Source organism: Rhamphochromis longiceps, linkage group LG3 (genome assembly GCF_057381845.1).
Source record: "Rhamphochromis longiceps isolate RC_006_pf linkage group LG3, R_longiceps_female_GT1.1, whole genome shotgun sequence".
NCBI classification, from domain to species: domain Eukaryota; kingdom Metazoa; phylum Chordata; class Actinopteri; order Cichliformes; family Cichlidae; genus Rhamphochromis; species Rhamphochromis longiceps.
The window spans coordinates 31,168,988-31,187,103 of record NC_140559.1 but is presented as its reverse complement, the minus strand read 5'-3'; the positions used below and the strand labels follow the sequence as shown (position 1 = coordinate 31,187,103).

General features: G+C 39.4%; 1 long non-coding RNA gene and 1 pseudogene across 1 annotated transcript; both read left to right on the top strand.

Moving 5' to 3' along the window:
- The first annotated feature begins 214 nt into the window (after window positions 1–214).
- On the top strand, window positions 215–710 carry LOC146674107 (histone H3-like; annotated as a pseudogene).
- A 15,197-nt stretch (window positions 711–15,907) lies between these two features.
- On the top strand, window positions 15,908–17,907 carry LOC146674106 (uncharacterized). The gene is made up of 4 exons (XR_014909110.1): window positions 15,908–16,179; window positions 16,553–16,694; window positions 17,056–17,143; window positions 17,729–17,907. It is a non-coding gene; the product is annotated as an uncharacterized LOC146674106 (long non-coding RNA).
- The last annotated feature ends 209 nt before the right edge of the window (window positions 17,908–18,116 follow it).

The window sequence follows — 18,116 nt, the reverse complement described above, 5'->3', positions numbered from 1 at the left end:
ATCGCAGAAAGGCTTGCGGCAGCGCGCAAATTCAATGCACTTTTCTCCAATGAGCAGCACACACCGAGGCGGGGCGATGCTACACGTTGAGCCCGTCACCAATCACGAGCCGGAGCGGCACCGCGTCACAGCCAGTCACACACTTTAAGAGCAGCGAGTCTCCTCTGTTCGCTACATTTTCTGCTCTTATTACAGGGAAAGAAAGTGAGGAAGAATGGCAAGAACCAAGCAGACTGCTCGCAAGTCTACTGGCGGCAAAGCCCCCAGGAAGCAGCTGGCTACCAAGGCCGCCCGTAAGAGCGCCCCGGCCACCGGAGGCGTCAAGAAGCCTCACCGTTATAGGCCTGGTACCGTGGCTCTGCGCGAGATCCGCCGTTACCAGAAATCCACCGAGCTGCTGATCCGCAAGCTGCCCTTCCAGCGCCTGGTGCGCGAGATCGCTCAGGACTTCAAGACCGACCTGCGCTTCCAGAGCTCTGCAGGAGGCCAGCGAGGCTTATCTGGTCGGACTTTTCGAGGACACCAACCTGTGCGCTATCCACGCCAAAAGGGTCACCATCATGCCCAAAGACATCCAGCTGGCTCGCCGCATCCGCGGAGAGAGAGCTTAAGCTGCACGCTCTCCTACAAACAACGGCTCTTTTAAGAGCCACCTCACTCACTCACACCAAGAGCTCGCTCCTTTATTCTTATTGTTAGTATTGTTTTTAAAATTGAATCTTATGCTCACACTTCAATCTTTATGCTGTTTCTATTCCTGAAATTACAGTTGCCATCAACATGGAATTCACTGACTTCAGTTACGAAATTTATATTTATTAAAGTAATTTTCAAAGAAACCTGTTAGTCACTTAAACTCAAGTTCACTCATAAAATGTGTCCTTCATAATAACGTTACAGGCTATGCTAGGCTTTAGCCCACATCAGTCTGAAATTGTATGTAACCATGAATAACGTGTTTTGGAAACTAACTGCACAACAGGCAGCACTATTAGTTCTCTCAGTCTCCCACAGTAGCATTTCCAATTTTGATTGAAACTGTCAGAGAAAACGGCAGCCTCGAGCAGGCCAGGATATTAGTTTACAGAGGCTGTTAAAAGTATGTGTCTAACGTTAAAATGTTGGTGACACAATAATTTCATCCTAATGGTACTGACATATTCATAGGGTTCATTTCTGAGACAAAATATCATGAGGTAGTCATGATTTTGCAAATATTCCACCTTGGAGTGCACTTTGCACAAATTGTTTTAATAATGGTGTAGTGGTGGAGTAATGGTGATACAAGAATCACAGGTGAAGTTGGATGATGACTTGGTGGTTCATGACTGTATTTGAAGCACATGTGTGACTGCATGTATGTGGAATGGCTCACTGTTATTCATCAGGTGACAGAGGCAGCTCTGCCATGTTGTAGCTCGGACAGAGGTGAAGAGGCGAGGTCACAGGTGACTGACTGATGATTTGGTGCTATAGATTAACTAGTATTTATTATCATGACAATTGTTAGGCTGCTGATGTAAATTGTTTCATTAGTGTATATTTGACAAAGAATCTGAATTGACATGTCTCACTTTTTATATGGCACGAATCCATGTGTTATTTTATCAGGTGGCAATATGTCCTAGTGCAGTCAGAGGGGAAGAGCCAGGGCCAAAGGTGAGGCACATCAAGCACACAATAATTTTAATCTGAGGATAAAACGCATGTACTGAGGCTGAAAGAAGCTTCAGTGCTCTCACAAGACTAAAAAGATGGCTAAGGTCAACAATGACTCAAATGAGATTAAACAATCCTGATGTATGCCATGTCCACCAGGAGAGACTGGACAGTATAGATGTAAAACAAATATGCCAGCAGTTTATCTCAGTTAACAAGAGGAGCAGGCATGTGTTTGGCTCCTTCACATGGACATTGAGTTGTTGTGTGGGACACCAGTAGTCCATGTCTTTTGCTGTAACAGTAGGTCATGTTGAGAATAAAACATCCCAGCTCACTGATTTGATCGGGGCAATATTGTGCCTAAAATGTTGCATCGTTTTGCCGAGAGATCTTTTGTGGTAATCGTAGCTAAGGGGTTTTATGGACAAAAACCACCAGGTTATTCAGTGTTCCCTTAGTGCTAATGTGTTAGAGATGTTGGTGCACTATAACTGAACTAATGTTGTTAAGTCCTTAAAGTCATATTCTTTTATTGTCATGACTGTATTTGAAGCTATTTTTATGTTTGTATGATACCTGATTGATATGGAATATGGCTGAAGTAAACTAAAGCCTAAAATACTTAGTCAGTCATTTGTTTAATAGTAATTTAACATTATATAATTCACATATAAAACTATGAACTATAATTTTAAATGATTTAAAAGCATGAAGAATAGCATATGTAGGCAAGTATATTTCTCCTTTTTTTTTTTTTCTCAAGAAGCGACAAAAAGGAAAAAAGGAACAGGGCAGGGTTCAGTGGTTGAATCATCCGTCCCCACCAATGCCAAAACCAAATCTACGCCCTTGCTATGTGTTGTAACCAGTGACTATGATGTAACTGTACAAAGTGTGTCAGTCTTGTCAGCCCACTAGCCCAGACACCGACCAAACCCCTGCCCCAGATGGCGAACAGAGAACGGGGGTGTGTGAAGACCCCACGCCTCACTCCTCCCGCTCACTTATTGTTACTGCTAATGCAAATTAGTGCAAATCGAATAATGCAAACCACTATTTATTTAGTTGTGTAGATGTTTTCGTATTCCAGCCGATTCTGCTTCAGAAATTATTTAGTGCGTTTGAAGTCTAATATGGAATTAATTCGGCGGAATGTTGTCGATGTGTTTCTGTTTTTATGCAGCAGCCCGGACCAAAACTAAAAAATGTGAACAAACATGTCGGACCTATTTCTGATCTGAAGATGAGTGCGGGGAAAATAAGGAGATCGCATAACACTGAATGATGCAACAAACCTCTGCACAAATGTACTTACTATCATGTCTTTCTTTCCGCAGAACCAACGCGGTATCAAATACAAAAACAAAACTTTGATCTCTCTCCCAAAGGTTTTAACCGGATATCTGCGGTACAATCCACATTCCTGCTTCTCCAGAGCTCAGACTGCACGTCAAGTTGCACATGGCTCCAAACGCGGAAGAAACCAAAAGAACAAAAATACGCGGGTTATGGATGACAAAAAGGAAAAAAGGAACAGGGCAGGGTTCAGTGGTTGAATCATCCGTCCCCACCAATGCCAAAACCAAATCTACGCCCTTGCTATGTGTTGTAACCAATGACTATGATGTAACTGTACAAAGTGTGTCAGTCTTGTCAGCCCACTAGCCCAGACACCGACCAAACCCCTGCCCCAGATGGCGAACAGAGAACGGGGGTGTGTGAAGACCCCACGCCTCACTCCTCCCGCTCATTTATTGTGTTGATGCATGCACTGATCAGTGGTCTTTGATCAGTGGGTTTTGGTCAGTGGTGTTGATCAATGGTCATGAGAATTTGCATAATTATGATTAAGGAACTGACCTTCCAGCCCATTGTTCCTTCAGTGGGCTGGTTTCAGTCATTATGCAAATGTACTGTTTATAAGATTGGAAACCTGCAGTTAGCTGAGACTGATAAAGTCACTTGGATGAGTGACGAAACGTTTCTCCCACAAAACGCTACGTCCAGATGAACAGAATCAACTTTTGGAGATTTACTTTCCTGGATGATTGAGAATGCATCAAGACGATGCATGCTATTCTAACGTACATTTAAAACATGGGAGGGGCATGGTGCCATGCCTGAGGCTCAAACACAGGTGAATAAATTTGTTTTTTATTTATTCAAATTCTGTTAATTCCGTTTTTTTTAAGACTCGGGTTTACTGTATATTGTCAGGATTATCTATGTACAGCTGACCAGAATCCATCGATTCTGCAAACACAAATATGGTGTTGTGGCGATCGGGAGCTTAAAGCTTTACAGTCACAGGGGAAACCCGACTACGCCAACCTGGGAGTTTCACACAGACAGTATCTATAGATACTATGTACTATGCAAATGAACTATATAACTATAGTTAGTGCCTTCCTGTTCATTTACATAGTTTCTAAGGTTTGTAACACTTGAGCCAGAGCCGTGATTGGGAGTAAAATAACGAATTTATTGACAGCTATTTAAAACAGACATCAGAAGATGCAATCATGTATTTGCACGTGTACTGTTAACTGATTCAGAGCCTGGATTACCAGTGGGCGAATGCATAAATAATCACGAACCACGGAATATCCCACCACCAGGGCACCCAGTCACCTCTACTTTAGGCCTTCAGAGTAAAAACACAACTTATTAATAGACGCGAAACGGGAAATCAAATACGTCCTCTGTGGTTAATCCGACTCCACAAACATACCAGTAGTACGAACAGCCTTAATCAACCAAAAATAAATATAAATAAATAAATAAATGAATCAAAATAGCAGCTACTATTTATAGTCGGACCATACAATTTGATTGGCCACAACCGATGATTAGCAATGCAATGTTAAAATAAAATATTATTTCTGCTTCACGGATTTCACCCAGCTCAAAAATCACATTTACACAGCATACAGCAGAGTCAAGTACACTTGATGTGTGGACTTTATAACAGTTTTTAAATTGTGTTGATAGGCACGTGAAACCAGAGTTATGATAAAAAAAAAAAAAAAAAAAAAAAAAATATATATATATATATATATATATATATATATATATATATATATATATATATATATATATATATATATATATATATGCAATGTTTGTGTAGGAGCCATAATTGAATGTATTGAATTTTGATGATCACTGGGTTTTTATTTGTTTGGTTGTTATGGGAGTCACGTGGGTGCTAGCGGTGACATAAATGGGCGTTGTCAGTCTGTCATTCACTGGGTTTTGATTTTGACAGAGAGGAGGGCTGGGTAGCCGTAGTTTTTGTTGACCGCTGCACTACATGTTTCGCTTCGTTATATTAGAGCCTGTGACGTTGTAAGAGTCTGAATCAGGAGCTGATTATATTACTCTGTAAACTCTCAAAGCACTTTAATAAACAAGCAAACAATTCCACCTCTCGCATTATTGCGTAAAGTTGACAGCGCGTCAGGCAAATAGGCAGGCTCCAGCCCCGGCCTGTAGCGACTGTGGAAGTCGCGACATCTTTAGTCAACAAAAAACGGCATTCTGGAGAAGCAAGCCGCAAGCAGGATCAAAGAAATCAGATCAAGGAACCTGAAAGACGCCAAGTAAGTGCAGCGCATCTGTATGAGTGAGCCCAGCAGCACCGACACACCTGACGCAATTCTGAGGAGCGCAGGTAAGAATACCTGTGTATGTCTGGTTGTGGAAAAGGAAGCCACATTGTGCATTAGCGCTGAGATGCTTCAAAAGGACACACTGAACGGAATGGAATGGATGTTGGTTAAATGTGCAACGTTTTGGCTGAGCTCTTGGAATGATGTCTGCGCTGCGTCTTATTAATTATGCTGCTTGGATGACGTTTACATGGACAATTAAAGTGCCGTTACGTTGAGAGGATTTTATGGTCAAAGTCTATTGTGGCTTCCAGTGGATATGTTTTAATGGATGATCCCTTTGTGACTTTTACCCCCTGTGTGCCCCTCTGTGTATCTGTGAGCCCTCGTTTCCCCTAGTGTTTTATTCCACGTTTTCCCCAGCCCGTTATGTCTGTGCTCTCCCTGTGCTCCCTCTCTCCTCCTGTCTGCGCCTCTGTGTACTTCCTGTTTTACTTTGACAGTCTCCCGTCAGTATGTGTCATGTTGTGTTGCTCCTGCCCTGTCTCGTTATGATTATCTGTGTCAGCTGTGTTCCCCATGTGCTCCCACCTCCCTCGTTAAATCTCTGTGTATTTATGTCTGTGTCTCCCTCTGTTCAGTGTCGCATTCTCCCTCATTCATGGCCGTGTGTTTCTCTGTGTGCTAGTGTATTGCTTCCCAGTGTAGTTTCTTATCAGTTTGTTTCGCCGTTTCCCTCCAGCAATAAAGCTGTGTTATTGGGCATCTAACACGTATAATACATTATTGTGGTGTATGTCTCCCTATACTAATTGGTGCCAGAGTGAAGCAGCCTCCTGTTCCTCGTCATTACTTGCTTTAGCATGTGATACCTCACAATCATCCCTATTAAACCGGTCTTCCAACCCAGTTGTTACTGAAACATTAAAAATTTGACACTTTGGTTGGCTCACCCTCCCTCTTGCAACCCCGATCTGCCACAATCACTTATTTGTTCCAGCAAAGATTGACTTAAGATTCTCTGTTTTAGAACATAAAGGTACTGATGATCTATACGTAAATGAGGTTTTTGCAAGTTTTAACGAACTAGTTACTCGCTTTAATTTCATTAAATCCGATTTTAGTGAATCTCTTTTAAACAGTACCAAGATGAAATGGGAGTCAGAACTCCATATGAGTTTTTCTGAGTTGTTGTGGGATGGAGCGGTAGGGGCCATTAATTTGTCTTGTAGTTGCGCCAGACTTTCATTAATACAATTTTCCACAGATTACACTTCTTTACACAGTAAAGAAAAACTGTCAACATTTTACCCAGATAAATTTGATGATAAATGTAACAGATGCTCACAGATACCTTGCAATCTTACTCATATGTCCTGGGCGTGCCCTAGGTTGTCTGAATTTTGGCATCAATTCTTCAAAATAATTGCAGATATATTGGGTATAAAATTGATTCCGACTCCACATATCGCTATATTTGGAAAACCACCAAATAACCTTCATACTAAGACTATTCAAAATAACCTTATGGCCTTTGCTTCTCTCATCGCTAGAAAAATAATTTTGTTGTTGTGGAAATCATCTCAGCCACCATTAATTAAAGTGTGGCTACAGGATATCTTAGGACTCTTAAAATTGGAGAAGATAAAATTCTCCATCAGAGGCTCATCCAATAGATTTTTTTTTTTTTTTTTTTACTCACTGGAAACCATTACTTAAATACTTAGAAAAGTAGAACTCTCTCTGTAGTCCACCATATGACAGTGTACAAATTGTTCTGCTATTCCCGGCAGTGGCTGTTCTACCTTATAAGAATGCTTTATTTAAAGATATTCCAGCATTATTAATTTGTTTCAACCGCTGAGCAGGGATTCAGTAATATTAATATTGTTACTACTCTTAATATTTAAGATTTATCAATATTTATTAATGTTAATATTAAACTATAAGGATACGCACTACTATCTTATTGTTGATTTCTTGTTCTTGCTTTTTTTTGTATATTTTGTATGGGTTAATTCATTTCCTCTGTAACATATTCATTTTTACATTATTGGGAGGGAGTGGGGGTATTCAGGTACTCATCCCATTTATGTTTTTTTTTATATGCTGTAAAAAAGAAAAAGATCATTTCTATATGTACCTATGTGTATTATGACAGTTTGGTATTGAAAAATAAAAGAAAACAAAAAGTGTAACCGGTTTTCCTTCCTCTGTTTCTGGCCATGACTGATTAGTCCCAGCTGTGTTCACACCTGTTACCCATCTCCTCGTTACCCTTCATGTGTGCCCTCTGTTCTTTGTCATGTTCTCCATAGTAGCTGTGCCATAGAGTGTCTTTCATGTTCTCTCAGTTATATCTGGTTATGAGTGCTTCAGTTGCCAAGATCTGAGTTCAAGTTTATCTTTTGTTTGCTTCTTTTAGTGTTTTGTCTTGTACTTTGCTTTATGTAATTACTATATCAAAAAAAGCTGCCTCTTTAAGTTAATATTGTCTCAGAGTCCTGTATTTGGGCCCTACTCTAGCCTCCAGCACAGCTCACCATGACACTTAAACTGTGTTTTGTCTGCTGAGCTGATCTTGAATGATCAACTCTCACAACCAATTTGGTCTTTTATAATTACAACAAAACAAAAGTCCTGCCAATGTCACAAAAAAGGAGGGAGAGATACCTGATAAAAATCAGTTCTGCCCAAATTTCATTAGAACATTGACTTTGCGACAAGAGGGGACAGCATGTTAGACCTTGTTTACTCAAACATTCAGCATACAAGGCTTCACCCCTCCCCCAGATTGGACAATCTTAAAAACACCACTGATCTATGCATCAAAACTACAAAAATCACCCGAGTACCAAAGAAGTGCCACTGTTTCCTGCCTCAATGACTACCGGCTGGTGACACTTACACCCATCATCGCAAAGTGCTTTGAGAGGCTGGTATTGAGGCACATGAAAACTCACCTTCCACCAAATCTGGAGCTGCTACAGTTTGCCTACTGCCCAAACCGCTCCAGAAATCATGCCATCTCGTCTGCTGTTCACCTTTCTCTCTCCCATCTCAACAAAAAGGACACGTATGCCAGATAGCTGTTTAATGACTTCAGCTCAGCATTCAACACTGTCATTCCCCAGAGGCTGGTAAAGAAGTTGGACCTACTGGGAATAAACATCACTCTCTGCAACTGGATCTTGGACTTCCTAACTGACAGGTCCCAGTCTGTCTCCATAGGAAATAACACAGACTGAGTACAGGATCACCACAGGGCTGTGTGCTTAGTCCACTGCTGTTCACCTTGCTAACACATGACTGTACTGCACAGTACAGCTCAAATCACATGATCAAGTTTGCAGATGACACAACAGTGGTGGGTCTCATCACCAACAACAATGAGTCTAAATACAGAGAGAAGGTACAGCAGTCTGTCTTCTGGTGTGGTTCCTGCAAGTTTCAAACATGCACTAGTGCAGCCACTGCTTAAGAAACCTGGCCTTGATCACACAGTTTTAGCGAACTATAGGCCTACTTCCAAGCTCCCTTTACTTTCCAAGGTTTTAGAGAAAATTGTTTTTAGTCAACTGAAAGATTTTCTAGATGATAATGGCATCCAAATTTATTTGCCCCTGAAGCAGAAGGGTGGCATCTCCATAAAACCTCTCACAACATGCCTAGATGACATTAAAGCTTGGTTGGCTCTAAACTTTTTAAATGTTAATGAAAAGAAAACAGAGTTGTTGGTGTTTGGACCCAGTGGTCCCTGCGAGTCCTCCTCTGTAGATTTGGGACCCCTGGAAGTTTATCTTAAACCTGTTGTTACTGATTGATCAATGTCCTCTTTAAGACACATTTGATTTTCCTCCTCGTCTTCCTTCTCTCGTATGTATGTGTGTATGTGTGTGTGTCTTGCTTTTATTTTTTTTTATTTATTTATTTATTTTTTTTACATATAAAATGCACATACACATACAATTACATATACAAAACCATGAGCACATACAAAAGGGAGAAACAAGGAGGAAAATCTAGCATCTGAGTCCACACAACGTTCACAAGACTTACAGTTTTAATTCGTTCCAGGGGAAAACTTTCCCAAGTTTCAGGTCCATTGTTCGTCTTCTCCGCAGGTCTGTAATGATATGTTTACTCACAACATCACTACTTATCATCTTTTGTTCAAGTACTCCTTTGGCACGAGTTTTCCAAATATGTGTGTTTATTACCAGTGTTGGGACTAACGCGTTATTAAGTAACGCGTTACAGTAACTACGTTATTATTGTGGTAACGAGCACGGTAACTAGTTATTATGCCAAAATCAGGAACGCGTTAGTCGTTACTGGGATTTAGATAGGGTCGTTACTTCGTGTGGTGGCTATCGCGGAGCTTCCACAGATTCAGTAACATTAGCAAGTGGTGGAGGCAGCAGGTGGATGAAGGAAAAGGGACGCAGAAGGAAAAGAGACCCGAGGCGGCCGCCGGTCCAAGTGTGAACTGAACTTCAGGTAAGAAGTTATGACCTGCAGTCTCTCTGGGTCAGATATAAACCAAGTTTAGGTGGAGTTTATTTTCGTTATTCTGACTTTTTCCGTACTGCGTGCAAGCTAGCATGACGGAGTTTCTATACAGCTGGGTGGTGCTATGAAGTTAATGATGTTGAACTTTATTTTGTTCATAAGTTATTAGAGTTGCCAACCGTCCCGTCTGGTATTCAGAGAAAATATTACGCGTTTCTTATTGAGGTGAAAAGGAACAGTTTGTCCCGTAAATCAGCTACAATGAAAAAGACACAAAGCTGGAGTTATTCTGTGTCTTTGCTGCACAGCTGCCTCTTCTTCTTTCATTCTCTCCCTCCCTCTCCCGTTTCTACTTCAATCATGAAACTGATCAATGATCAGCTGATCGGCTCTCTTGTTTGTTTATCGCTCACTTTGCGCCAGAAAGAGGAAACCAGCGGATGTCGCGCTAAACAACAGCAGCACTTTTAAGCTTGATCAGCTGTTGTTAGAATTTATTTAATATTAATTTCTAGTATCAGCTGATGTTTGCTGGAGCCACAGCTGTAAAGCTGCTGGTCATGATATGGTTTGGTTATCTGGTGAGAGGGAAACATGAAGATGAAACCAGGAGATGTCCTTACTGGATCATCAGAGCTGAACAGGTGATGGAGAAACAGGTTTACCTTTTAGGTGACATGAATGAGTTGAAGGGAAGTTATGAACTGTTTCTGAGAGACAAATAACCCCAGGATCCTTTTTTAGGTAGCTGACAGCTGGTAACTGTGCAGGGGCGGATCTAGCAAAGTGTTTCCAGGGGGGCATGTAGGGCATTAACAGGGAGAGGGGGGCACAAAGAAATACTTTTCTTTCTTATTCTTATTTAAAATGTCTAGCTTTTAAAAAATAATTATCTGAATCTTACAACAAACAATTGATAGATTGATGCATATATACCATCAGAACAGTGTACATCACTGTCACAACAGTGTTTATTTTCATTCAAAGGCTTTATGATTTTTCCTATAATGGTGGGCCAGTCTCTAGTCAAAATGCCCGGGCCAATTTTCTGTCCCAGTCCAGCCCTGTATGCAGCTCATCTGCAGTCTGGTGTTGCCTACATCTTCCTATTCAGAAGGCAGAATTTCTGAGTTCTGAGTACAATCGAAAGCACCACGACTGCAGTTTTTGTGTTGGATGTAAAAGGCGCACATGACTCTGTGACGTAGGCTAGAATCATGGCAGCAGTCAATGACGGTCCAGGCGTGGAATTTCTCTCGTGGAAATATGAACATTATCTTTTCCTTTCTATTGGTAGGTGGCACAGTGCACTTGTGGCAAGTAAGCAAGCTAGAAGACTGGCAAAGTTATGAAAGAAACACATTAACAAGAGAATTCTGAGTAAAACCAAAGTTACTTTCCCTAGTAACTAGTTACTTTGAAAGTAACGAGTAACTTGAAGTAACTGAGTTACTTTTGAGAGAAGTAACTAGTAATGTAACTAAGTTACTTTTTTAAAGTAACTTACCCAACACTGTTTATTACACACATTACTAACCAAAAGAGTCTCCTTTTGTCGTCACACATTTTTTCTTTAAACAAACCATATTTAACTGCTTTAATATTAACATCCACATCATAGCCAATCTCTGTCATCTTATGCCTGATCTCAGTTGTCCTATAACAATCCAATAGGAGATGTTCTAGGGTCTCATCTTCATCACAGCCTGTCATAGGACATTTCATGGTGGTAACAAAACAACTCCATTGTACCACCGCTCTCACAGGGAGGCGCCCGAGCGAGATGAGCCATACCACGTCTCTCATGCTTTCGGATAATAATTTGTCTTGTATATTTTTAACTATTGAAAGGTTTTCATCTTCATTTGCATACTTATATTGAATTACACCTTCATTTTTGGTTTCATTAATTTTTTTTATAGATATTTTTCGTATTATCTTGGAGAATATTTAAACTATATTGTTCCCATTGACTTGATAAGTCACCGAACATAAGTCTGTGGTATGGAACACCCGCTCTGGCCCTGCCTCTTTTCTTTTGCCACAATTGCTCCTTCCCTCGAACCCACGGGGCACCCCGAGAAATTGCGCTTTGAGTAATTTTTATAAAAGGAATTCGCAAGACAATCTCTAAGTCTGGGGCTCCCAAACCCCCGTGCTTCCTACTCTTGTACATAAATTTTCTCTTAGTCACTTCTCGATTGGATCCCCAGATAAATTTAATGCACATCTTACTTATTTTCATTACAGTTGTTCTCAGAGGAGGAAAAATTGTGGCAAGGAAAAGAAGTTTTGAAATTATGTGTTTTTACAATATTAATACGCGTTTTATAATTTGTATCTTTATTTTCCCATTTCATAATTTCCATTTTAATTTCATTTTCTTTCTTATTCCAATTTAGTAAACTAGAGTCAGTATTATCAATCCATATACCCAAAATTTTAATCTCCCTACATAGAGAGATCATCATTTTAGGTTGTCTGGTCGGATGTCCAAGCCACACCCCTTCAGTTTTGTCTTGGTTCAGTTTGGCACCTGATGCCTGTTCGTAATGGTGTAATATCTCCATAACTGAAGACAGTTCGTTTTGGTTTCTAATTATCACCGTCACGTCATCTGCATACGCCAAAGCTGCGATTTTAAGGGATTTATCAAGGACTTATCCCTTGATCCGTTTATCATCATTTATCCTTTTCAATAAGGGATTAATTGCAAGGACATATAACGCAGCACTCAAAGGACATCCTTGTTTAACCCCGTACTCAGCACTAAAAGGGGATGAGAGCTTTCCATTTACCTTAACTTGCACTAGGGACTTTTTATAAATCAATTGGATAATAGAAATAAATTGGTCCGGAAAATTATAAGCTTTCATTACTTTCCATAAATAAGAGTGGGAAACAGAATCAAAAGCCCTCCTTTGATCTAATCCTAAAATGCAGAGTTCTGAATCCTTGCCATTATAAACAATTTCTCTTAACATACTTAAGTTATCCCACATCAATCGTCCCTTAATTGCGCATGTTTGTTCTTTTTCAATGATAATATCTAATACATCCTCTAGTCTAGACATAATTATTTTAGCAAAAATCTTATAATCTACATTCATTATTGTCAGTTGCCTATAATTGTTAATGTCTTCTCTATCACCTTTCTTATATAATAAACACATAACTCCTTCATAAAACGATTTACCCATTGTTTCTCTTTCTATTCCTTCATTAAAATACTGAGTTAACAATTCAGACAGTTCTTTACTCACAATTTTGTAAAATTCAGAGGGGAGTCCATCCAGACCAGGTGTTTTATCGGTACTAAGTTGGTTAATTACTGACTCCACTTCCTCTCTTTTAATTTTTCCAATCAAAGTTTCATAAATGACAGAATCTAATGGTTCAACCTCACTCAAATTGTTAATAGCGTCGCTGTTTGTAACTATGGATGAAAACCTCTCCGAACAATAGTCTCTAATTACTTGTCTTTTCCCCTCTTCTTTAAAAACTGACTTTCCATGTTTATCCTTAATTGAGACAATAAAATCATTCCGACATTTCTTTTGATTGTTAAGAATCATATAATCGCTGTTCCCGTGAAAGTCAGTACGTCGCAACATATTAAATAAAACTTCTCTATTGACTCGATCAATGTCCTCTTTAAGAGACATCATTTGATTTTCCTCCTCCTCTTCCTTCTCCTTATTTCTTAAATATATATATCTACTCACATCTTCGTTATATTTTACATTCTTTGCATGATTTAATTCTCTCGCTTTAAATTTAAAAAATTGACACATACGTCGTTTAAGAAGCTCCCAAAGTTCCGAGAAAGAAGTAGTAAAAATCTTAAGATGTAATATTTTCCTAATTTCAGATTTAACTTCGGACACAAGCAACTCGTTTGCTAACAAGGATGTATTCAATTTCCAATAGTTCAAAAATTCATGGGGACAACACGACACTGTTGCCATAACCACCATATGATCAGAAAAGTCTGTTAAAAGAGTGTCATATTTCAGACCTTGAACATTATGTGATATGTAGAATCTATCAATCCTTGTTTTAGTTAACGAATCGAATATAGTGTAATGGACGGTATGTGGATGCAAGTGCCTGTATAAATCACGGAGTGCTGCTTCCTTACAAACTTTAACCAACAATTTGCTTTCCTGCAGTTCTCTAAATTCAACCTTGGATATTCTATCAGTTGCTTCAGTAACAATGTTAAAATCTCCACATAGAATTATATTAAAACCAATCTCTAATAAATTGTTAGCAGAGACGGGTCTTCCAGCGGAATCTGCATGAATATTGAAGATACTTATATTGTCTAGACGGAGGAATAATCACACGTGGGGCATCGGCTTTTCACCGGAACAACACTTAGTTTTTATTATTGAACTCTCGCGTGCACTCTGCAGCATAACAGGAAGCATCCTTTCAAAATAAAATCACAACAGATGACAACGAAGGCATACCTATTAACTAGCTCAACACCCCCACTTGCACTCACGTTGTCAGCTTTACATGCATTCCAAAAGAAACAGTTTTTCTTTACTATTTGTTTACACTCCAAACATATATTTCTCAAACTTCAATAACTTCCCCTTTGTTGCTGGCTTTGTCATAACATCGTCCACCATCAGACCTGTCGGACAATACTCCAATATCAAATTTCCAGCATTAACTGTTGATCTCACAAAATGATATTTGATATCGATATGCTTACACCTCTGTCTGTTAACAGGATTCTTTGCCAATGCAATAGTCCCTTGATTGTCCTCAAAAATCTTTGGCGGTCTCTTTTGATGCTCATACATGCTTTGCAACAGTTGTGTCAAGTACAAACATTCTTGTGTTGTTGCTGCCAAAGCTATGTACTCTGCTTCACAAGTTGACAAGGCAACAGTTGGCTGCTTCTTTGTTCGCCATGACACCAAAGTACCTCCTTCATTCAGGCTTACGCAGTAACCTGTAGTACTCCTCCTGTCAGTCACATCCGCAGCCCAGTCTGAGTCACTGTGACCTTGTACTCTCAAATCTTTGTCACTTTTCCTGTAGCACAATGTCTTGTCTTTTGATTGTTTCAGGTACCTTAGAACATGTTTCACAGTAGTCCAATGTTCCACAGCTGGTTCTTTGAAGTGCTGTGACAGCTTACTTACAACAAAACTCAAATCTGGTCGTGTGCAAGAGGTCAAGTAAATAAGGCTACCTACTGCCTCTCTGTACATTCTGACATTGTTCATTTTCTCAGCATCATCATTGTAGTTCAACCTTTGTTCACAAGGAGTTGATCTTGGTTTACAGTCTTGCATTTGAAATCTTTCCAGTATGTTTTCTACATATCTCTCTTGTAACATTTTTACACAATCTTGGGTTTGCTCAAAATCAATACCAAGAAAATGTTTGAGTTTCCCCATATCTTTCATTTTGAATCTTGCAGTTAGCATTTCCTTCAGTTTTCAAAACCCTTTCATCACTGGCTGCAATAATAATATCATCAACCCATATGATCATGATCACTTTTTCTTTTCCTGTTTTCCTTGTGTAAACACAATGATCTACAGGACTCTGCATGAAACCGTTCTCTATCAAATAGTCATGTAATGTCCTGTTCCAGTTTCGGCCTGACTGCACTGAAAAAAAGGGACTGGCCATCTCTTGGATTTATGTAAGCATCTTGCATGTATTTAACACAATTGCCTCATGTTTTAAAGATAAATGTAACTATATAGTGTAAAAACTACATGATATGCAGAAAGGGTGTATTAAATTGTTCATATCATGTTCAGGTGAAGTAAGTCAATAAGATAGCAACGTTAAATCTCGTGAAACCACGCGTGATTTCATCTCGCGGGCTTTGGATCGTGGTTTAAAAAATGCATCCATCTCAGTCAAGTCGAGCAGCCAACTCTACGTTTTTTGGTATGTCTTGATTTTTTGAATTAATGTTTACCATATTTCAGCCAAATGTAGTTAAACGTCTAGAGTGCCGCCATGTAACATGCTAAAAAAGAGCCGTTAGCTTATTTGCTGTTTTATCTGTTGTCAAAGAATTGGCGCTTTTTCATTTGAATTTGTCTTTGGCACAAGAGCCATTAAACCTAATTACGAGGCACTCACAACATAATTTGGTTTTCTGTGTGAATAGATTTGCCAACTGACTCTTCAGTTACATTGTGTATTTACTGCACCGTGGTGTTAGTGAGATTTTGGACATTGAACAGCTTTAGCTAATATCATCAGTGGCATTATGCTAGCTTACATCCCTACCCTTCCTGCCCTCACCTGCTGTCCTTTTGTTTTTGTTTTTTTTTGCTGCACATTGAGAGATTACCTCTATTCTGCATTTCACCAGGAGTCAGCTGATGGATTGTGGGTTCAAGGTGTTATGGTAAGAAAGTATATTCTATTTTCGCTTAAGGTTTCTGTAACTTAATTATAATAGGTTTTTTATAATTATTAGGTGCATGCATACTCAAATAGACCACCCTATTAATACAACTGAGAAATCCAAAATCTGCCATAGGTTTAACTTATACCTGTATGTATTGTCAGAAAGGTGATTACTGGACTCACATTAATGCACACTTGAACTAAAATGAGGTTGTAACTTGTGGGTTCTTGGGTTGCAAATCAGAAACAAACATCTTTGGATTTTTTTAATCCCATAAGATCTGGAAACACAGTTTTTATTCAACAAAACATTACTGATTAACCAAGCACAGTGCCTGCTGTTATTTCAAAATAATTTTATGTCATTTTAGATGAAATGCAGCATTCCAGTGCATCCCAACCTTGCCTTTACAGTCAAGGTTTCTGACGGAGCTGAGTTTCTCTCTGACAGTCTGCTGAAAGTGTTTGGGGGAACAGGGCACAAAGCTAAAGGATGTAGCTGCCATGATGACAGTAAGAACTTTAAAATTCTTTAACTACAAAGTGTATATGTATTGCATTAGGTCAGTAAAAGATTTTTATGCTGCATCCATTGAAACAGTCAACTATTACCCGTGAGTACTGATTCCACCGAAAGGATGCCATAATTTTCATTATGCATTTACTGGCCCACTGAGAAAAATTTATCTTTTTAAAAAAATAAATGTTCTGGGAACTATATATTCATAAAGTTGATGTCAAACAGGAACTTTTGATATTTCTTTGTAGATGCTGGTGTTGCATGTTGACTGGTTTAAGTTTTTGTCTGGGATCATTTTCTTCTGTGCTACTGAAAAGTTCACAAATCTCTGTTTTCTTTGTTATAATACTTTAGGATGACATTAATGCTCGAAGGGAGTCTCATCAAAGTGCTCCGCATCTGTGTGAAAGACAATTGCAACATCTTGGTGCAGGAGTTCATGGTGAGTGTTTTATGAGTAGATTGTGGCTTTGCAACATTTAAAAATGCATTTAGTTATCCACTTGATCCTCATTGGACTGGTTAGGACCAGTAGTCCTCTTTAATAATTTGAAGTTCACATGAGGCCTGGTAGCGAACTCGGCCGCCCCCCCTTGAGGCCCCACCCCCTTATATTAGGGGTCACATCAGTGTGAAAAAACTTTAAATTTGTCATTCTAGTGAACAAAGGAAAATCCCACCAATATTTACATTAGGTTTTGTTTGAAAAAAAAAAGACCAACAGCTAACCAAATTGTGGGGCTGAAAGTCTAAATTCTAACATCTTCTGAGTGACATAACCTGGATTTCTGATGGGCCGGTGTCTTTCTAACAAAAACTAATGTAAAGCATTTGAAATTATTATGTTTTTCACTCTGTCTTAGAAACTCTGTTAGACCATGAATGGCAGCATGGCAGGCAACTCTTTGGCTATAGCTATTTACTATGTTGCTTGCATTGGTTTAAATTACTCTAACATTAGAACTGGTAGATTCAAAAGAGATGAGTTTAAAAAGGAATCTTAAAGAAATGTTTTGTGTTTAACCAGGACTTGACTGAGGCCACTGCACAGATTGAGAAAACCACAATGAACATCTGTCTCCAGAGGATGCACCAGGCAATGACTTTTCTGATGTTGGCATCATCATCGAGGGTATAGTAGTTCTTCAAGATCTGGATAACGTGACCTTTGCAGTAGCCATGCTGTTTGGACCTTTTTTATTCCTTCAATATGAGCTACCCATCACAACTCTGCTACACTTTTGAAGGTGATTCAAAGGGTGGTAATGGAGTTGGATGCAACTCAGCTCTCAAGAAAAACTCACAACTAAGACAAAACTGCTCCTGCAAGGAAAGCTCACTGTTATGCATGCAAGCTGATCAGCTCTAGGTGAGAGGACATTTAAATCTCACACTTGTTCTGCTGCATTTTTGAA